Genomic DNA, 22662 nt, shown 5'->3' on the forward strand with positions numbered 1-22662 from the left:
GGCAGGAATGTGGGGTTGAGGTTGCAATCAGATCAGCCATGATCTTCTGAATAGTGGAGCAGGCTCTTGGGGCCCAGTGGCCTACTCCTGCTCCTAAGTTGTATGTTCGTACATGTAGGGGCATTAGTTTTTACTGATTCCAGTACTTCTCCTGCACTGAACCTGGAGAGTACTACGTCAGCTGCTGTTGAGTTGTTTCCTGATGCCCTGCTTTCTTTTGTACGAGCTGTCTAGCATCCTCGTTATGGGCTTCCTTTGCTTGGCATTGGGCCTTCTTTTGGGCTGACTGTTGGTCTATTTCCTTTACGGGATGTCAGCATGACATCACCAGAAGGGAAATGTGTCATGTTATGAAGTCACAGTAAATAGGTCCAATGCATTATATCATTATAATAACACAAGATGATGATCAGCAGTGAGAAGACAGGTGGCAGCAAGGATAAGTACAGGTACGACACAGTGAACAGCCTTAGATCCTGTTAAAATGTTGAAAATGTTTCTCCCCTTCTCAAAGATTATTTCCTTCAAAATTTTAGAAATCTTTCAGCTTCAACCAGAAGTCACATACAAGCCAAACAACAAAACCACCTGCGTGCACAGCACAGCACAGCACAGTATCTGCCAGCCTGCAATGATGTCGGCTCTCTTTTAATCACCTTTTCACCTCCAATCAGTCCTATTCAGCAGGCAAGCAAAGGAGCGCAGAAAATACATCTGCACGGCTGCTTCTAACTTCTAGAAAGGGAACAGCCTTATCCTAGGAAAGTGAAAAATATCTATACTGTCACAAAGTGATGCACTTGAACTGCAAAACACCACGCTTACCTGAGCTTGTGTCACAGTTTTTGCTGTCTACCTCAGCCAGTATTTTTCTGTATTCTCAGTCGTCCATCCTGGCTTCTTGCTTTCTCTGCAGCTTTCAGATGCCTCCCCTTGGCCGGCCTCAGTGCTCAGTGACAGATCAGCGCTCGCTATTATTTGTCCTCAGTGGTAACTGCTAGGGGAGAAATGCTTGACTTTTTCAATCACCTTTTACCTCAGTAAAATCCAAGTAGAACCTAAAGTGGCAATGCTTCTCCCTCTCAGCACCCAACATGTCTTGCCTTTTCTTCAGGTTGGCTTTGAGTAAGCACAACAGTTGCTGCCTGGCTGCCATTAGAGACAGTTTTCAAGTACAGAGACAAGGGGCAGCCCCATGACCCCTCCCCCGACTCCTGCACAATATGCAAATATAGCACATTGTCTGAGTGCAATTTGGGAGCTGAAGATGGTTTCACAGTGGGATACAAGATATGAGGAGAGGTCACAGTCAACGTTTCCTCACAGACACACCGCCACATAAGCCCCTTTAAATTTGCGCGGCTGTGCAAAAAATTTAATGGGCCCGCACACTTAAACAAATCGGTCACGCACTGTAATGACTCGCCTCATTCAGTTCAACAGAAATTAGGATCATGTTTTTAACCTGTGCCCTCGTTTTAAAATATTTTGTGTTCCATATTTACTTTCTCAATTTGTTATTAACTTACTTTACACTGCTTTATATCCTATCTTGTCGCAGATGTGGATCAGTCTGCGCACCGACAGCGGATCCGACCAGAAGACGGCGACGTCGTCCATGTACAGGGAGGCTTTTACCTGAATGCCTCCACTGCCTGGGATCGTCACTCCTCTTATGCCCGGATCCTTCCTGATGGACTCGGCAAAGGGTTCTATGCAACACACGAAAAGAACAGGCGAGAGAGGACAGCCCTGCCTGACTCCAGATTTAATCGGAAAGCTATCTGTTTCCCACCCGTTGATTGAGACTGCGCTACTGATGTTAGTGTAGAGCAGTTGGATCCAATTTCGAATTCCCTCCCCAAACCCCATTTTGGAGCGCACATCTACCATGTAGGTGTGCGATATTCTGTCAAAGGCCTTCTCCTGATCCAAGCTGATGAGGCAGGTATCCACCCCCCTGTCCTGTACATAGGCAATCGTATCCCTGAGCAGCGCCAGGCTGTCAGAGATCTTCCTGCCTGGCACAGAGCAGGTCTGGTCAGGGTGAATCACCAATTCCAGAGCGGATTTGACCCGGTTGGCGATGACCTTGGACAGAATCTTATAGTCCACATTCAACAGTGAAATGGGTCGCCAATTTCTAATTTCCTCCCTTTCCCCCTTGTGCTTGTAGATGAGGGTGATGATGCCTTTCCTCATGGATTCTGACATACTACCGGCCAGGAGCATACTCTCGTACACTCCTAGCAGGTCTGGGCCGATCAAGTCCCACAGAGCCGAATACAACTCCGTCGGCAAGCCGTCGCTTCCGGGGGTTTTACTCTTCTCCAAGGACTCGAGGGCCTTAGTCAGTTCATCAGGAGTTAGCGGTTTGTCCAGGCTCTCCCGCGTACTGTGGTCTAAGACCTCCGTGATAGAGGACAGGAAGGACTGGGAGGCCGTGCTGTCCGTGGGCTTCACGTCATACAATCCGGCATAAAAGGATTTGCTGATCCTCAGAATGTCGGACCGTGATGACTTTACTGAGCCGTCTTCTTCCTTCAGGCTGCTGATCACAGAGCGCTCTCTGTGTACCTTTTGGAAGAAGAAACGTGAGCACGTCTCATCCTGCTCCATGGAGCGGACTCTGGAACGGAAGATGATCTTGGAGGCCTCCGAGGCAAAGTGCGAGGCTTGCTGGCCCTTCACCTCTTGGAGCTCCTCCTTGACATCGACCCCCATCGACTGCAGCCGGAGCAGATTCTGCATCTTTTTCTGGAGTCGGGACATTTCCCTCGGTTCCTTTCTAGCTTTCTGGGTGCCTTTGAGGATGAAAAACCTCTTGATGTTTCCCTTGATCGCTTCCCACCAGTGTGTCAGGGACTCAAAGAGGGGTTTCACGGTTCTCCAACCTTTGTAATCCCTCTTGAGCTCCTCAATGTTCTCTGGGGTCAGCAGTTGCACATTTAGCTTCCATGCCCCCCTGCCCACCCTCAGGTCCTTCTCCAAGTGGCAGTCCGCCAGTAGGAGGCAGTGGTCAGAGAAGAACACCGGCTTGACCTCGGTGGATCTGACTGTGAATGCACGGGACACAAACAGGAAGTCTATCCTGGAACGAATGGACCCGTCTGGCCGCGACCAGGTGTATCTACGCTGCGCTCGGTCTGCAGGGTTGCTGAAGACGTCGTGCAGCTTGGCATCCTTAACTGTTTCCATCAGGGATCTGGACGTAGCGTCCAATCTGCTGCCGGCCCTGCCGGCGAGTGTTGGGTGAGAGTGCGTGTTTTTTGTGTGTAGCTGCTGCGGGTGAGTGAGTGAGTGAGAGAGAGAGAGAGAGAGAGAGAAAGAAAGAAAGTTGGATTTTGGAACATGTACATGTTGAGAAGTAAAGAAAGCAGATGTTTGTAAGAAAACTATTTTTAGCATTGAAAATCCCCTGGAAAGGGGAGGGTGCACCGTTCCCAGAGATACTGCAATACCGGGTCGATGCGTGGAGTGGACGGAGCAAGCCCCTATTCCATCTCCCTGCTCCAAAAATCAATTTAATATATGGTCCCCAGATAAGGGACGTATCAGATATTAAACTGATAAGAACAGATTTTTTTTTTATTTTGTAAAAATATACTTTATTCATAAAATATCTTCAATCACATTCCACACCATTTCAAAAACAACCTTACAAGGGTACAATCCAGGGTTAAACTTTTACAAAATGTATCACCAGGTGCATTAGTACAAACAATATTACAATCATTTACAGCCTTTCATTTTGATCTGTACAGCCCGAGGGGCTCTAAACAGTTCCCAGTCTCTCGGTGCGCTGTGGTAGAAAGGTCTTAGACAGCGACCCTTCCCCATTGCGCCTTTGCGGCAGCTGCCCCAAGCTTTAGTGCGTCCCTCAGCACGTAGTCCTGGACTTTGGATTGTGCCAGTCCGCAACAATCGGTCGGGGACAACTCTTTGTGCTGGAAGACCAACAAGTTTCGGGCAGACCAAAGCGCCTCTTTCACCGAGTTGATGATCCTCCAGCTGCAGTTGATGTTTGTCTCGGTGTGTGTCCCTGGGAACAGCCCGTAGAGCACAGAGTCCTGTGTCACAGAACTGCTCGGGATGAACCTCGACAGCAACCACTGCATCTCTCTCCAGACTTTCTTTGCAAAGGCACAATCCACAAGGAGGTGGACAACGGTCTCTTCCCCACCACAGCCACCTCGAGGGCAACGTGCAGAGGGGGTGAGCTTCCTGGCGTGTAGGAAGGATCTGACGGGGAGGGCCTTTCTCACCACCAGCCAAGCTACGTCTTGGTGCTTGTTGGAAAGTTCTGGCGATGAGGCATTCTGCCAAATGACTTTGACAGTCTGCTCGGGGAACCATCCCACAGGGTCCACCCTCTCCTTATCCCTCAGGGCCTCTAGGACGTTACGTGCTGACCACTGCCTGATGGACTTGTGGTCAAAGGTGTTTTTCTGCATCAATTTTTCCACCAGGGACAGGTGGTACGGCACGGTCCAACTACTTGGAGCGTTCCGCGGCAGCGTGGCCAGACCCATCCTTCGCAACACCGGGGACAGGTAGAACCTCAGCACGTAGTGACGCTTGGTGTTTGCGTACTGAGGGTCTACGCACCGCTTGATGCAGCCGCACACAAAGGTGGCCATCAGTATGAGGGCGATGTTGGGCACGTTTTTTCCCCCTTTATCTAGAGGCTTGTAGATCGCGTCCCTGCGGACACGATCCATTTTCGACCTCCAGATAAAGCGGAAGATGGCTCGAGTGATCGCCGTCGCGCAGGAGTCTGGAATGGGCCAGACCTGCGCCACGTACAGCAACAGCGAGAGTACCTCACACCTGATGACCAGGTTCTTACCCGCAATGGAGAGGGAGCGTCGCTCCCACATGCCCAGTTTCCTCTTCACCATAGCCACTCGCTCCTTCCAGTTTCTAACGCATGCCCCGGTCCCTCCGAACCATATCCCCAGCACCTTCAGGCCGTCAGCCCTGACAGTGAAGGGGACAAAGGATCGGTCAGCCCAGTTCCCAAAGAACATGGCCTCGCTCTTCCCACGATTTACCTTGGCTCCCGAGGCCAGTTCGAACTGGTCGCAGATGTGCATCAGTCTGCGCACCGACAGCGGATCCGAGCAGAAGACGGCGACGTCGTCCATGTACAGGGAGGCTTTTACCTGAGTGCCTCCACTGCCTGGGATCGTCACTCCTCTTATGCCCGGATCCTTCCTGATGGACTCGGCAAAGGGTTCTATGCAACACACGAAAAGGACAGGCGAGAGAGGACAGCCCTGCCTGACTCCAGATTTAATCGGAAAGCTATCCGTTTCCCACCCATTGATTGAGACTGCGCTACTGATGTTAGTGTAGAGCAGTTGGATCCAATTTCGAATTCCCTCCCCAAACCCCATTTTGGAGCGCACATCCCCCATGTAGGTGTGCGATATTCTGTCAAAGGCCTTCTCCTGATCCAAGCTGATGAGGCAGGTATCCACCCCCCTGTCCTGTACATAGGCAATCATATCCCTGAGCAGCGCCAGGCTGTCAGAGATCTTCCTGCCTGGCACAGAGCAGGTCTGGTCAGGGTGAATCACCAATTCCAGAGCGGATTTGACCCGGTTGGCGATGATCTTGGACAGAATCTTATAGTCCACATTCAACAGTGAAATGGGTCGCCAATTTCTAATTTCCTCCCTTTCCCCCTTGTGCTTGTAGATGAGGGTGATGATGCCTTTCCTCATGGATTCTGACATACTACCGGCCAGGAGCATACTCTCGTACACTCCTAGCAGGTCTGGGCCGATCAAGTCCCACAGAGCCGAATACAACTCCGTCGGCAAGCCATCGCTTCCGGGGGTTTTACTCTTCTCCAAGGACTCGAGGGCCTTAGTCAGTTCTTCAGGAGTTAGCGGTTTGTCCAGGCTCTCCCGCGTACTGTGGTCTAAGACCTCCGTGATAGAGGACAGGAAGGACTGGGAGGCCGTGCTGTCCGTGGGCTTCACGTCATACAATCCGGCATAAAAGGATTTGCTGATCCTCAGAATGTCGGACCGTGATGACTTTACTGAGCCGTCTTCTTCCTTCAGGCTGCTGATCACAGAGCGCTCTCTGTGTACCTTTTGGAAGAAGAAACGTGAGCACGTCTCATCCTGCTCCATGGAGCGGACTCTGGAACGGAAGATGATCTTGGAGGCCTCCGAGGCAAAGTGCGAGGCTTGCTGGCCCTTCACCTCTTGGAGCTCCTCCTTGACATCGACCCCCATCGACTGCAGCCGCAGCAGATTCTGCATCTTTTTCTGGAGTCGGGACATTTCCCTCTGTTCCTTTCTAGCTTTCTGGGTGCCTTTGAGGATGAAAAACCTCTTGATGTTTCCCTTGATCGCTTCCCACCAGTGTGTCAGGGACTCAAAGAGGGGTTTCACGGTTCTCCAACCTTTGTAATCCCTCTTGAGCTCCTCAATGTTCTCTGGGGTCAGCAGTTGCACATTTAGCTTCCATGCCCCCCTGCCCACCCTCAGGTCCTTCTCCAAGTGGCAGTCCGCCAGTAGGAGGCAGTGGTCAGAGAAGAACACCGGCTTGACCTCGGTGGATCTGACTGTGAATGCACGGGACACAAACAGGAAGTCTATCCTGGAACGAATGGACCCGTCTGGCCGCGACCAGGTGTATCTACGCTGCGCTCCGTCTGCAGGGTTGCTGAAGACGTCGTGCAGCTTGGCATCCTTAACTGTTTCCATCAGGGATCTGGACGTAGCGTCCAATCTGCTGCCGGCCCTGCCAGCGAGTGTTGGGTGAGAGTGCGTGTTTTTTGTGTGTAGCTGCTGCGGGTGAGTGAGTGAGTGAGAGAGAGAGAGAGAGAGAGAGAGAGAAAGAAAGAAAGTTGGATTTTGGAACATGTACATGTTGAGAAGTAAAGAAAGCAGATGTTTGTAAGAAAACTATTTTTAGCATTGAAAATCCCCTGGAAAGGGGAGGGTGCACCGTTCCCAGAGATACTGCAATACCGGGTCGATGCGTGGAGTGGACGGAGCAAGCCCCTATTCCATCTCCCTGCTCCAAAAATCAATTTAATATATGGTCCCCAGATAAGGGACGTATCAGATATTAAACTGATAAGAACAGATTTTTTTTTTTTTTTGTAAAAATATACTTTATTCATAAAATATCTTCAATCACATTCAAAACCATTTCAAAAACAACATTACAAGGGTACAATCCAGGTTAAACTTTTACAAAATGTATCACCAGGTGCATCAGTACAAACAATATTACACTCATTTACAGCCTTTCATTTTGATCTGTACAGCCCGAGGGGCTCTAAACAGTTCCCAGTCTCTCGGTGCGCTGTGGTAGAAAGGTCTTAGACAGCGACCCTTCCCCATTGCGCCTTTGCGGCAGCTGCCCCAAGCTTTAGTGCGTCCCTCAGCACGTAGTCCTGGACTTTGGATTGTGCCAGTCCGCAACAATCGGTCGGGGACAACTCTTTGTGCTGGAAGACCAACAAGTTTCGGGCAGACCAAAGCGCCTCTTTCACTGAGTTGATGATCCTCCAGCTGCAGTTGATGTTTGTCTCGGTGTGTGTACCTGGGAACAGCCCGTAGAGCACAGAGTCCTGTCTCACAGAGCTGCTCGGGATGAACCTCGACAGCAACCACTGCATCTCTCTCCAGACTTTCTTTGCAAAGGCACAATCCACAAGGAGGTGAACAACGGTCTCTTCCCCACCACAGCCACCTCGAGGGCAAGGTGCACAGGGGGTGAGCTTCCTGGCGTGTAGGAAGGATCTGACGGGGAGGGCCTTTCTCACCACCAGCCAAGCTACGTCTTGGTGCTTGTTGGAAAGTTCTGGCGATGAGGCATTCTGCCAAATGACTTTGACAGTCTGCTCGGGGAACCATCCCACAGGGTCCACCCTCTCCTTATCCCTCAGGGCCTCTAGGACGTTACGTGCTGACCACTGCCTGATGGACTTGTGGTCAAAGGTGTTTTTCTGCATCAATTTTTCCACCAGGGACAGGTGGTACGGCACGGTCCAACTACTTGGAGCGTTCCGCGGCAGCGTGGCCAGACCCATCCTTCGCAACACCGGGGACAGGTAGAACCTCAGCACGTAGTGACACTTGGTGTTTGCGTACTGAGGGTCTACGCACCGCTTGATGCAGCCGCACACAAAGGTGGCCATCAGGATGAGGGCGATGTTGGGCACGTTTTTTCCCCCTTTATCTAGAGGCTTATACATCGCGTCCCTGCGGACACGATCCATTTTCGACCTCCAGATAAAGCGGAAGATGGCTCGAGTGATCGCCGTCGCGCAGGAGTCTGGAATGGGCCAGACCTGCGCCACGTACAGCAACAGCGAGAGTACCTCACACCTGATGACCAGGTTCTTACCCGCAATGGAGAGGGAGCGTCGCTCCCACATGCCCAGTTTCCTCTTCACCATAGCCACTCGCTCCTTCCAGTTTCTAACGCATGCCCCGGTCCCTCCGAACCATATCCCCAGCACCCGCAGGCCGTCAGCCCTGACAGTGAAGGGGACAAAGGATCGGTCAGCCCAGTTCCCAAAGAACATGGCCTCGCTCTTCCCACGATTTACCTGGGCTCCCGAGGCCAGTTCGAACTGGTCGCAGATGTGCATCAGTCTGCGCACCGACAGCGGATCCGAGCAGAAGACGGCGACGTCGTCCATGTACAGGGAGGCTTTTACCTGAGTGCCTCCACTGCCTGGGATCGTCACTCCTCTTATGCCCGGATCCTTCCTGATGGACTCGGCAAAGGGTTCTATGCAACACACGAAAAGGACAGGCGAGAGAGGACAGCCCTGCCTGACTCCAGATTTAATCGGAAAGCTATCTGTTTCCCACCCAATGATTGACACTGCGCTACTGATGTTAGTGTAGAGCAGTTGGATCCAATTTCGAATTCCCTCCCCAAAGCCCATTTTGGAGAGCACATCCCCCATGTAGGTGTGCGATATTCTGTCAAAGGCCTTCTCCTGATCCAAGCTGATGAGGCAGGTATCCACACCCCTGTCCTGTACATAGGCAATCGTATCCCTGAGCAGCGCCAGGCTGTCAGAGATCTTCCTGCCTGGCACAGAGCAGGTCTGGTCAGGGTGAATCACCAATTCCAGAGCGGATTTGACCCGGTTGGCGATGACCTTGGACAGAATCTTATAGTCCGCATTCAACAGTGAAATGGGTCGCCAATTTCTAATTTCCTCCCTTTCCCCCTTGTGCTTGTAGATGAGGGTGATGATGCCTTTCCTCATGGATTCTGACATACTACCGGCCAGGAGCATACTCTCGTACACTCCTAGCAGGTCTGGCCCGATCAAGTCCCACAGAGCCCAATACAACTCCGCCGGCAAGCCGTCGCTTCCGGAGGTTTTACTCTTCTCGAAGGACTCGAGGGCCTTAGTCAGTTCGTCAGGAGTTAGCGGTTTGTCCAGGCTCTCCCGCGTACTGTGGTCTAAGACCTCCGTGATAGAGGACAGGAAGGACTGGGAGGCCGTGCTGTCCGTGGGCTTCACGTCATACAGTCCGGCATAAAAGGATTTGCTGATCCTCAGAATGTCGGACCGTGATGACTTTACTGAGCCGTCTTCTTCCTTCAGGCTGCTGATCACAGAGCGCTCTCTGTGTACCTTTTGGAAGAAGAAACGTGAGCACGTCTCATCCTGCTCCACGGAGCGGACTCTGGAACGGAAGATGATCTTGGAGGCCTCCGAGGCAAAGTGCGAGGCTTGCTGGCCCTTCACCTCTTGGAGCTCCTCCTTGACATCGACCCCCATCGACTGCAGCCGCAGCAGATTCTGCATCTTTTTCTGGAGTCGGGACATTTCCCTCTGTTCCTTTCTAGCTTTCTGGGTGCCTTTGAGGATGAAAAACCTCTTGATGCTTCCCTTGATCGCTTCCCACCAGTGTGTCAGGGACTCAAAGAGGGGTTTCACGGTTCTCCAACCTTTGTAATCCCTCTTGAGCTCCTCAATGTTCTCTGGGGTCAGCAGTTGCACATTTAGCTTCCATGCCCCCCTGCCCACCCTCAGGTCTTCCTCCAAGTGGCAGTCCGCCAGTAGGAGGCAGTGGTCAGAGAAGAACACCGGCTTGACCTCGGTGGATCTGACTGTGAATGCACGGGACACAAACAGGAAGTCTATCCTGGAACGAATGGACCCGTCTGGCCGCGACCAGGTGTATCTACGCTGCGCTCCGTCTGCAGGGTTGCTGAAGACGTCGTGCAGCTTGGCATCCTTAACTGTTTCCGTCAGGGATCTGGACGTAGCGTCCAATCTGCTGCCGGCCCTGCCGGCGAGTGTTGGGTGAGAGTGCGTGTTTTTTGTGTGTAGCTGCTGCGGGTGAGTGAGTGAGAGAGAGAGAGAGAGAGAGAGAGAAAGAAAGAAAGTTGGATTTTGGAACATGTACATGTTGAGAAGTAAAGAAAGCAGATGTTTGTAAGAAAACTATTTTTAGCATTGAAAATCCCCTGGAAAGGGGAGGGTGCACCGTTCCCAGAGATACTGCAATACCGGGTCGATGCGTGGAGTGGACGGAGCAAGCCCCTATTCCATCTCCCTGCTCCAAAAATCAATTTAATATATGGTCCCCAGATAAGGGACGTATCAGATATTAAACTGATAAGAACAGATTTTTTTTTTTTTTTTGTAAAAATATACTTTATTCATAAAATATCTTCAATCACATTCAAAACCATTTCAAAAACAACATTACAAGGGTACAATCCAGGTTAAACTTTTACAAAATGTATCACCAGGTGCATCAGTACAAACAATATTACAGTCATTTACAGCCTTTCATTTTGATCTGTACAGCCCGAGGGGCTCTAAACAGTTCCCAGTCTCTCGGTGCGCTGTGGTAGAAAGGTCTTAGACAGCGACCCTTCCCCATTGCGCCTTTGCGGCAGCTGCCCCAAGCTTTAGTGCGTCCCTCAGCACGTAGTCCTGGACTTTGGATTGTGCCAGTCCGCAACAATCGGTCGGGGACAACTCTTTGTGCTGGAAGACCAAGAAGTTTCGGGCAGACCAAAGCGCCTCTTTCACCGAGTTGATGATCCTCCAGCTGCAGTCGATGTTTGTCTCGGTGTGTGTCCCTGGGAACAGCCCGTAGAGCACAGAGTCCTGTCTCACAGAACTGCTCGGGATGAACCTCGACAGCAACCACTGCATCTCTCTCCAGACTTTCTTTGCAAAGGCACAATCCACAAGGAGGTGGACAACGGTCTCTTCCCCACCACAGCCACCTCGAGGGCAACGTGCAGAGGGGGTGAGCTTCCTGGCGTGTAGGAAGGATCTGACGGGGAGAGCCTTTCTCACCACCAGCCAAGCTACGTCTTGGTGCTTGTTGGAAAGTTCTGGCGATGAGGCATTCTGCCAAATGACTTTGACAGTCTGCTCGGGGAACCATCCCACAGGGTCCACCCTCTCCTTATCCCTCAGGGCCTCTAGGACGTTACGTGCTGACCACTGCCTGATGGACTTGTGGTCAAAGGTGTTTTTCTGCATCAATTTTTCCACCAGGGACAGGTGGTACGGCGCGGTCCAACTACTTGGAGCGTTCCGCGGCAGCGTGGCCAGACCCATCCTTCGCAACACCGGGGACAGGTAGAACCTCAGCACGTAGTGACACTTGGTGTTTGCGTACTGAGGGTCTACGCACCGCTTGATGCAGCCGCACACAAAGGTGGCCATCAGTATGAGGGCGATGTTGGGCACGTTTTTTCCCCCTTTATCTAGAGGCTTGTACATCGCGTCCCTGCGGACACGATCCATTTTCGACCTCCAGATAAAGCGGAAGATGGCTCGAGTTATCGCCGTCGCGCAGGAGTCTGGAATGGGCCAGACCTGCGCCACGTACAGCAACAGCGAGAGTACCTCACACCTGATGACCAGGTTCTTACCCGCAACGGAGAGGGAGCGTCGATCCCACATGCCCAGTTTCCTCTTCACCATAGCCACTCGCTCCTTCCAGTTTCTAACGCATGCCCCGGTCCCTCCGAACCATATCCCCAGCACCCTCAGGCCGTCAGCCCTGACAGTGAAGGGGACAAAGGATCGGTCAGCCCAGTTCCCAAAGAACATGGCCTCGCTCTTCCCACGATTTACCTTGGCTCCCGAGGCCAGTTCGAACTGGTCGCAGATGTGCATCAGTCTGCGCACCGACAGCGGATCCGAGCAGAAGACGGCGACGTCGTCCATGTACAGGGAGGCTTTTACCTGAGTGCCTCCACTGCCTGGGATCGTCACTCCTCTTATGCCCGGATCCTTCCTGATGGACTCGGCAAAGGGTTCTATGCAACACACGAAAAGGACAGGCGAGAGAGGACAGCCCTGCCTGACTCCAGATTTGATCGGGAAGCTATCTGTTTCCCACCCAATGATTGACACTGCGCTACTGATGTTAGTGTAGAGCAGTTGGATCCAATTTCGAATTCCCTCCCCAAAGCCCATTTTGGAGAGCACATCCCCCATGTAGGTGTGCGATATTCTGTCAAAGGCCTTCTCCTGATCCAAGCTGATGAGGCAGGTATCCACACCCCTGTCCTGTACATAGGCAATCGTATCCCTGAGCAGCGCCAGGCTGTCAGAGATCTTCCTGCCTGGCACAGAGCAGGTCTGGTCAGGGTGAATCACCAATTCCAGAGCGGATTTGACCCGATTGGCGATGACCTTGGACAGAATCTTATAGTCCACATTCAACAGTGAAATGGGTCGCCAATTTCTAATTTCCTCCCTTTCCCCCTTGTGCTTGTAGATGAGGGTGATGATGCCTTTCCTCATGGATTCTGACATACTACCGGCCAGGAGCATACTCTCGTACACTCGTAGCAGGTCTGGGCCGATCAAGTCCCACAGAGCCGAATACAACTCCGCCGGCAAGCCGTCGCTTCCGGGGGTTTTACTCTTCTCGAAGGACTCGAGGGCCTTAGTCAGTTCCTCAGGAGTTAGCGGTTTGTCCAGGCTCTCCCGCGTACTGTGGTCTAAGACCTCCGTGATAGAGGACAGGAAGGACTGGGAGGCCGTGCTGTCCGTGGGCTTCACGTCATACAGTCCGGCATAAAAGGATTTGCTGATCCTCAGAATGTCGGACCGTGATGACTTTACTGAGCCGTCTTCTTCCTTCAGGCTGCTGATCACAGAGCGCTCTCTGTGTACCTTTTGGAAGAAGAAACGTGAGCACGTCTCATCCTGCTCCACGGAGCGGACTCTGGAACGGAAGATGATCTTGGAGGCCTCCGAGGCAAAGTGCGAGGCTTGCTGGCCCTTCACCTCTTGGAGCTCCTCCTTGACATCGACCCCCATCGACTGCAGCCGGAGCAGATTCTGCATCTTTTCCTGGAGTCGGGACATTTCCCTCTGTTCCTTTCTAGCTTTCTGGGTGCCTTTGAGGATGAAGAACCTCTTGATGCTTCCCTTGATCACTTCCCACCAGTGTGTCAGGGACTCAAAGAGGGGTTTCACGGTTCTCCAACCTTTGTAATCCCTCTTGAGCTCCTCAATGTTCTCTGGGGTCAGCAGTTGCACATTTAGCTTCCATGCCCCCCTGCCCACCCTCAGGTCTTCCTCCAAGTGGCAGTCCGCCAGTAGGAGGCAGTGGTCAGAGAAGAACACCGGCTTGACCTCGGTGGATCTGACTGTGAATGCACGGGACACAAACAGGAAGTCTATCCTGGAACGAATGGACCCGTCTGGCCGCGACCAGGTGTATCTACGCTGCGCTCCGTCTGCAGGGTTGCTGAAGACGTCGTGCAGCTTGGCATCCTTAACTGTTTCCATCAGGGATCTGGACGTAGCGTCCAATCTGCTGCCGGCCCTGCCGGCGAGTGTTGGGTGAGAGTGCGTGTTTTTTGTGTGTAGCTGCTGCGGGTGAGTGAGTGAGTGAGAGAGAGAGAGAGAGAGAGAGAGAAAGAAAGAAAGTTGGATTTTGGAACATGTACATGTTGAGAAGTAGAGAAAGCAGATGTTTGTAAGAAAACTATTTTTAGCATTGAAAATCCCCTGGAAAGGGGAGGGTGCACCGTTCCCAGAGATACTGCAATACCGGGTCGATGCGTGGAGTGGACGGAGCAAGCCCCTATTCCATCTCCCTGCTCCAAAAATCAATTTAATATATGGTCCCCAGATAAGGGACGTATCAGATATTAAACTGATAAGAACAGATTTTTTTTTTTTTTTTTTGTAAAAATATACTTTATTCATAAAATATCTTCAATCACATTCAAAACCATTTCAAAAACAACATTACAAGGGTACAATCCAGGTTACACTTTTACAAAATGTATCACCAGGTGCATCAGTACAAACAATATTACAGTCATTTACAGCCTTTCATTTTGATCTGTACAGCCCGAGGGGCTCTAAACAGTTCCCAGTCTCTCGGTGCGCTGTGGTAGAAAGGTCTTAGACAGCGACCCTTCCCCATTGCGCCTTTGCGGCAGCTGCCCCAAGCTTTAGTGCGTCCCTCAGCACGTAGTCCTGGACTTTGGATTGTGCCAGTCCACAACAATCGGTCGGGGACAACTCTTTGTGCTGGAAGACCAACAAGTTTCGGGCAGACCAAAGCGCCTCTTTCACCGAGTTGATGATCCTCCAGCTGCAGTCGATGTTTGTCTCGGTGTGTGTCCCTGGGAACAGCCCGTAGAGCACAGAGTCCTGTGTCACAGAACTGCTCGGGATGAACCTCGACAGCAACCACTGCATCTCTCTCCAGACTTTCTTTGCAAAGGCACAATCCACAAGGAGGTGGACAACGGTCTCTTCCCCACCACAGCCACCTCGAGGGCAACGTGCAGAGGGGGTGAGCTTCCTGGCGTGTAGGAAGGATCTGACGGGGAGGGCCTTTCTCACCACCAGCCAAGCTACGTCTTGGTGCTTGTTGGAAAGTTCTGGCGATGAGGCATTCTGCCAAATGACTTTGACAGTCTGCTCGGGGAACCATCCCACAGGGTCCACCCTCTCCTTTTCCCTCAGGGCCTCTAGGACGTTACGTGCTGACCACTGCCTGATGGACTTGTGGTCAAAGGTGTTTTTCTGCATAAATTTTTCCACCAGGGACAGGTGGTACGGCACGGTCCAACTACTTGGAGCGTTCCGCGGCAGCGTGGCCAGACCCATCCTTCGCAACACCGGGGACAGGTAGAACCTCAGCACGTAGTGACACTTGGTGTTTGCGTACTGAGGGTCTACGCACCGCTTGATGCAGCCGCACACAAAGGTGGCCATCAGTATGAGGGCGATGTTGGGCACGTTTTTTCCCCCTTTATCTAGAGGCTTGTACATCGCGTCCCTGCGGACCCGATCCATTTTCGACCTCCAGATAAAGCGGAAGATGGCTCGAGTGATCGCCGTCGCGCAGGAGTCTGGAATGGGCCAGACCTGCGCCACGTACAGCAACAGCGAGAGTACCTCACACCTGATGACCAGGTTCTTACCCGCAATGGAGAGGGAGCGTCGATCCCACATGCCCAGTTTCCTCTTCACCATAGCCACTCGCTCCTTCCAGTTTCTAACGCATGCCCCGGTCCCTCCGAACCATATCCCCAGCACCTTCAGGCCGTCAGCCCTGACAGTGAAGGGGACAAAGGATCGGTCAGCCCAGTTCCCAAAGAACATGGCCTCGCTCTTCCCACGATTTACCTTGGCTCCCGAGGCCAGTTCGAACTGGTCGCAGACGTGCATCAGTCTGCGCACCGACAGCGGATCCGAGCAGAAGACGGCGACGTCGTCCATGTACAGGGAGGCTTTTACCTGAGTGCCTCCACTGCCTGGGATCGTCACTCCTCTTATGCCCGGATCCTTCCTGATGGACTCGGCAAAGGGTTCTATGCAACACACGAAAAGGACAGGCGAGAGAGGACAGCCCTGCCTGACTCCAGATTTAATCGGAAAGCTATCCGTTTCCCATCCATTGATTGAGACTGCGCTACTGATGTTAGTGTAGAGCAGTTGGATCCAATTTCGAATTCCCTCCCCAAAGCCCATTTTGGAGAGCACATCCCCCATGTAGGTGTGCGATATTCTGTCAAAGGCCTTCTCCTGATCCAAGCTGATGAGGCAGGTATCCACACCCCTGTCCTGTACATAGGCAATCGTATCCCTGAGCAGCGCCAGGCTGTCAGAGATCTTCCTGCCTGGCACAGAGCAGGTCTGGTCAGGGTGAATCACCAATTCCAGAGCGGATTTGACCCGGTTGGCGATGACCTTGGACAGAATCTTATAGTCCATATTCAACAGTGAAATGGGTCGCCAATTTCTAATTTCCTCCCTTTCCCCCTTCTGCTTGTAGATGAGGGTGATGATGCCTTTCCTCATGGATTCTGACATGCTGCCGGCCAGGAGCATACTCTCGTACACTTCTAGCAGGTCTGGGCCGATCAAGTCCCACAGAGCCGAATACAACTCCGCCGGCAGGCCGTCGCTTCCGGGGGTTTTACTCTTCTCGAAGGACTCGAGGGCCTTAGTCAGTTCGTCAGGAGTTAGCGGTTTGTCTAGGCTCTCCCGCGTACTGTGGTCTAGGACCTCCGTGATAGAGGACAGGAAGGACTGGGAGGCCGTGCTGTCCGTGGGCTTCACGTCATACAGTCCGGCATAAAAGGATTTGCTGATCCTCAGAATGTCGGACCGTGATGACTTTACTGAGCCGTCTTCTTCCTTCAGGCTGCTGATCACAGAGCGCTCTCTGTGTACCTTTTGGAAGAAGAAACGTGAGCACGTCTCATCCTGCTCCACGGAGCGGACTCTGGAACGGAAGATGATCTTGGAGGCCTCCGAGGCAAAGTGCGAGGCTTGCTGGCCCTTCACCTCTTGGAGCTCCTCCTTGACATCGACCCCCATCGACTGCAGCCGGAGCAGATTCTGCATCTTTTCCTGGAGTCGGGACATTTCCCTCTGTTCCTTTCTAGCTTTCTGGGTGCCTTTGAGGATGAAAAACCTCTTGATGCTTCCCTTGATCACTTCCCACCAGTGTGTCAGGGACTCAAAGAGGGGTTTCACGGTTCTCCAACCTTTGTAATCCCTCTTGAGCTCCTCAATGTTCTCTGGGGTCAGCAGTTGCACATTTAGCTTCCATGCCCCCCTGCCCACCCTCAGGTCTTCCTCCAAGTGGCAGTCCGCCAGTAGGAGGCAGTGGTCAGAGAAGAACACCGGCTTGACCTCGGTGGATCTGACTGTGAATGCACGGGACACAAACAGGAAGTCTATCCTGGAACGAATGGACCCGTCTGGCCGCGACCAGGTGTATCTACGCTGCGCTCCGTCTGCAGGGTTGCTGAAGACGTCGTGCAGCTTGGCATCCTTAACTGTTTCCATCAGGGATCTGGACGTAGCGTCCAATCTGCTTCCGGCCCTGCCGGATCGTCCAGCCGCATCGATGATGCAGTTGAAGTCCCCGCCCAGAATGACCGGCCTGGAGGTCGCCAGCAGCAGTGGGAGCTGCTGAAAAACCTCCAGCCGCTCAGCCCCTTGTGCCGGGCCGTACACGTTAATTAACCGGAGTGGAGCGTTCTTGTACATTACGTCTGCTACCAGGAGTCGCCCGCCCACCACCTCCTTGACCTCGGAGACGGTGAAGTTGCCTCCCCGCAGCAGAATACCCAGGCCGGAGGAACGAGAGTCGTTTCCGCCCGACCAGATCGATGGCCCGTGGGACCACCATCGTGACCATTGCCTGTAGGAGCTGAGGTGCGGTATCGCACACTCCTGCAGAAACAACAGGTCAGCTTTGACCTTGGCTAGGTAGTCCAAGGTCGCAACACATCGCGTAGTAGATTTAATGCTACGCACATTTATGGATACAATCTTTAAACCCATATTAAAGCATTTATTCTCCTACCAAACCCACTGTCTCTGAGAGTCCCAGACCTTTAGTCTGCTCCTTCATACCCGTAGTGAGCTCAAATTCCTTCACTTTGGATGGGCTGAGGTAGATCTCCTTGGCCGTGTTCTGCTCCAGTGGCATCTGGAGGTTCACGTAGCGAGCGGATTTTGAGATGACCTTTGCTGGAGAAGCTTCTCCAAAACTCACCCCCTCTGGGGTGTTGCTGTTCCCGGCTTCCTGGAGCTGGGGTGCGATGATTGCCTCACTGCTCCCAGATTCCAGGGGCTGTGGTGCACTGGCCTCCTCAGGTTGCAGGCAAAGTTGGGGTGCGCTGGTCTCCTTGTTGTCTCCAATTTTCTGGAGCTCGGGTGTCTCGTCCTCCAACGCCCTGGAGCTTTGCCGCCTCTTCTGTCGGTGCCGCTCTGGCACTTCATCATCCGAAGAGCTGCTGCCCTTGTCATCCGTGTCGGATGGGAGACGCCTCTTGCCGCTTCTCTGGGAAACGCCTTTGCTTCTTCTTCGCTCCCTCTTACTTTTCTTGTTCTTCACCGTCCGCCACTCCCCCTGCTGCTTTTCCACTGCTGCCTCCTCCTCCATTGATTCGCTGTCCTGAGGACTGGAAGGTTCAGGGGGTAGTGCTGTTGATTGGCTCTCTGTTGCCTCAATCTCTTTCTCCACCTTGTCTCTCTCTGTGTCCTCCTTTGTCCCGTTGAGCTCCCTGGGGGCCTTGGTGGTTGGAGTGACACGAAACATTTCTTCTGCTTCCCCGTGGTCGGCTTTGGCTGCCTGTGCGTAAGTACGGCAGCGTTTGGGGCAGGTCCTGTAGAGGTGACTTGCCTCGCCACACAGGTTGCAGCACTTGGCCTGTTTGCAGTCTTTTGTCTGGTGCCCTTCCTGTTTGCAGATCTTGCAGAGGGAGGCGCTGCAGTTGGCCGCCACATGACCAGCCTTGCCGCATGAGCGACAATGCTTGGGTTGCCCAGCGTAGACCAGGTAGCCACGGTTTCCCCCGATAGCGAAACTGGAAGGAGGGTGGAAAATGGCTCCCTTACCATCGGTCTTTAGCGTGACCTTAAACAGGCGTTTGCCTGTCCAGATCCCCAAGTCGTCTCGAATCTCGGTGCCGCTCCCCACCTTATCGAAGTACCTGGTGAGGAAGGTGACCACGTCGGCGACAGGGACGAAGGGGTTGTACACATGCACCATCACCTCACGTTCCCGTTGCAACGGCAGAGAAAAGTGCGGCTCCGCCGTCAGGATCTTCATCTCCGGCAGGTCTCTCTTCTCCTCGAACACCCTCAGGAGCCGGACGCAGTCTGCCACTTGCTTGAACGTCACGTCGAAATAACCACCTTTGCGGGAGTCGTGCAGGGTGAAGATCTCCGTAGCTTGGAAGCCGCACGCCTTCAACAGGATCCTCCTGGTGAAGAAGCCCCGATCCATAGGTGATCCTCCTTCGTCGCTGTGGTTCACCGTGACTCGGACGGTGATAGGTAACCCACGGTATGGATTTCGATTGCGATTGGTTATAGCCCTTCCATCCCGACCTTGCCTTGGTAGGACCATGGTGTCGCCCCTGCAACACTTGATCTTAGCCAAAAGGCCGAGAAGCGATTCCATTTGCCTTCCTTGTTACCTGCTGTACCTGCATACTAGCTTTCAGCGATTCGTGCGCGAGGACACCCAGATCCCTCTGTGCTGAAGCATTTCTGAAGTTTCTCTCCATTTGAATAATAAGTCGCCTTTTTATTCTTCTGACCAAAATGGATAACCGCACACTTATTAAACTTATTTAACTTAGTTAAACTCCATCTGCCAAATTTTGGCCCGTTCACCTAACCTGTCCATATCCATTTGTAAATTTCTTATTTCTTCATTGCAACTTACTTTCCCACCTATTTTGGTGTCATCTGCAAATTTAGCTATAGTACCTTCTACTCCTGAATCCAAGTAAATAGTTGGGGCCCGAGGACCGAACCCTGTGGCACCCCACTAGTTACAGCTTGGCATCCACACAAGACCCATTTATCTTGACTCTCTGCTTTCTGTTGGTTAGCCAATCCTCTATCCAAGCTAATATATTACCCTTAGCTGCGTGTGATCTTATCTTGTGTATTAATCTTTTGTGCGGCACCTTATCAAATGCCTTCTGGAAGTCCAGACATACTACATCTACAGGATCCCCGTTATCCACTTTGCTTGTCACATCTTCAAAGAACTCTAGCAAATTAGTCAAACACGATTTACTCTTCGTAAAGCCATGCCGACTCTGAGGGATTGCATTTTGACTTGCATTTTAGGAAGGTAGTGGAGGCATTGGAGAGAGTGCAGAAGAGGTTTACGAGTTTGGTTCCAGGGGCGAGGAAGTTGAGTTATGAAGTAAGATTGGAGAAGTTGGGACTGTATTCCTTGGGGAAAAGAAGTCTGAGAGGAGACTTGATAGAGGTATTGAAAATCATGAGGGGTCTGGAGAGAGTAGATAGGGAGAAACTGTTTGCACCGGGGCAAGGATCGAGAAGGAGAGGGCACAGGTTTAAAGTAACTGGCAAAAGAAGCAAAAGCGATAGGAGCAGCGAGCGGTCAGGGTCTGGAATGCACCACCTGATAGCGCGGCGGAGGCAGGTTCAATTGAAGAGGGAATGAGATGATTATTTGAAAAGAAAGCATGTGCCGGGTTACGTGGAGAAGGCAGGAGAAAGGCACGAGGTGAAATGTTCACCGGGAGAGCTGGTGCAGGCACGACGGGCGGAATGGGCTCCTTGTGCAATGTAAGGATTGTGTGAATGTGGATGTAGAGGTTTCGGAGTAGCTGTGTAAAGTGTGTGAGCTTTGAGGTGTGAGTTTTGATTGTTGCTGTGTCAGCAGCAGCAGCGGCAGCGGCAGCAGAGAGCTGGTTTAAAATGTTGTGAGGCGAAAGGTGCAGCTGAGAGAGTGTTTGAGAGGTGTATTTGCAAGTGAAAGCTGTTTTTGTATAAGTGAGGTAGAGTGTTTGTGAGATGAGAGTGCTGTCTGTGAGTGTTGGGTGAGCGTGCGTGTTTTTTGTGTGTAGCTGCTGCGGGTGAGTGAGTGAGAGAGAGAGAGAGAGAGAGAGAGAGAGAAAGAAAGAAAGTTGGATAAAAACAAAAAGCTAAAAGCTACTGCGGATGCTGGAAATCCAAAACAAAATAAAAACAGAATTACCTGGAAAAACTCAGCAAGTCTGGCAGCATCGGCGGAGAAGAAACCAGTCAACGTTTCGAGCCCTCATGGCCCTTCAGCAGAACTGAAGCATAGTTTCAACAAGGGAGAAATATAAATTGGTTTAAGGTGGGTGGGGGGGGAAGAGACACATTGAGGGTGTAGTGTGAGCAGATAATCAAAAGATGTCAGAGACAAAAGGGTCAAAGAGGTGTTGAAGGTGGTGGTCTTTGTCTGAGAAAAGTGCTAATTAAGAATGCAAGACAGGATATTCAAAGTACAGCTCTAGTGGGGGTGGGGTGGAAAGACTAAAGACCTTTAGTCTTTCCACCCCACCCCCACTAGAGCTGTACTTTGAATATCCTGTCTTGCATTCTTAATTAGCACTTTTCTCAGACAAAGACCACCACCTTCAACACCTCTTTGACCCTTTTGTCTCTGACATCTTTTGATTATCTGCTCACACCACACCCTCAATGTGTCTCTTCCCCCCCACCCACCTTAAACCAATTTATATTTCTCCCTTGTTGAAACTATGCTTCAGTTCTGCTGAAGGGCCATGAGGGCTCGAAACGTTGACTGATTTCTTCTCCGCCGATGCTGCCAGACTTGCTGAGTTTTTCCAAAGAAAGTTGGATTTTGGAACATGTACATGTTGAGAAGTAAAGAAAGCAGATGTTTGTAAGAAAACTATTTTTAGCATTGAAAATCCCCTGGAAAGGGGAGGGTGCACCGTTCCCAGAGATACTGCAATACCGGGTCGATGCGTGGAGTGGACGGAGCAAGCCCCTATTCCATCTCCCTGCTCCAAAAATCAATTTAATATATGGTCCCCAGATAAGGGACGTATCAGATATTAAACTGATAAGAACAGATTTTTTTTTTTTTTTTTTTTTTGTAAAAATATACTTTATTCATAAAAATCTTCAATCACATTCAAAACCATTTCAAAAACAACATTACAAGGGTACAATCCAGGTTAAACTTTTACAAAATGTATCACCAGGTGCATCAGTACAAACAATATTACAGTCATTTACAGCCTTTCATTTTGATCTGTACAGCCCGAGGGGCTCTAAACAGTTCCCAGTCTCTCGGTGCGCTGTGGTAGAAAGGTCTTAGACAGCGACCCTTCCCCATTGCGCCTTTGCGGCAGCTGCCCCAAGCTTTAGTGCGTCCCTCAGCACGTAGTCCTGGACTTTGGATTGTGCCAGTCCGCAACAATCGGTCGGGGACAACTCTTTGTGCTGGAAGACCAACAAGTTTCGGGCAGACCAAAGCGCCTCTTTCACCGAGTTGATGATCCTCCAGCTGCAGTTGATGTTTGTCTCGGTGTGTGTCCCTGGGAACAGCCCGTAGAGCACAGAGTCCTGTGTCACAGAACTGCTCGGGATGAACCTCGACAGCAACCACTGCATCTCTCTCCAGACTTTCTTTGCAAAGGCACAATCCACAAGGAGGTGAACAACGGTCTCTTCCCCACCACAGCCACCTCGAGGGCATCGTGCAGAGGGGGTGAGACTCCTGGCGTGTAGGAAGGATCTGACGGGGAGGGCCTTTCTCACCACCAGCCAAGCTACGTCTTGGTGCTTGTTGGAAAGTTCTGGCGATGAGGCATTCTGCCAAATGACTTTGACAGTCTGCTCGGGGAACCATCCCACAGGGT

At 51.8% G+C, this 22662-nt stretch overlaps 1 non-coding gene and 4 pseudogenes across 1 annotated transcript; all 5 read right to left on the bottom strand.

The window, feature by feature from the left end:
• Window positions 1-3427: 3427 nt before the first annotated feature.
• LOC144676147 (U2 spliceosomal RNA) lies at window positions 3428-3605 on the bottom strand (annotated as a pseudogene).
• A 3353-nt stretch (window positions 3606-6958) lies between these two features.
• Window positions 6959-7136, bottom strand: LOC144676148 (U2 spliceosomal RNA; annotated as a pseudogene).
• A 3346-nt stretch (window positions 7137-10482) lies between these two features.
• LOC144676149 (U2 spliceosomal RNA) lies at window positions 10483-10661 on the bottom strand (annotated as a pseudogene).
• Window positions 10662-14011: 3350 nt separating this feature from the next.
• On the bottom strand, window positions 14012-14192 carry LOC144676150 (U2 spliceosomal RNA; annotated as a pseudogene).
• A 7526-nt stretch (window positions 14193-21718) lies between these two features.
• Window positions 21719-21903, bottom strand: LOC144676140 (U2 spliceosomal RNA). The gene has a single exon (XR_013575254.1). It is a non-coding gene; the product is annotated as a U2 spliceosomal RNA (small nuclear RNA).
• Between the last annotated feature and the right edge of the window lie 759 nt (window positions 21904-22662).

This window comes from Cetorhinus maximus, unplaced genomic scaffold (assembly GCF_964194155.1).
Source record: "Cetorhinus maximus unplaced genomic scaffold, sCetMax3.hap1.1 HAP1_SCAFFOLD_1388, whole genome shotgun sequence".
Lineage (NCBI taxonomy): Eukaryota > Metazoa > Chordata > Chondrichthyes > Lamniformes > Cetorhinidae > Cetorhinus > Cetorhinus maximus.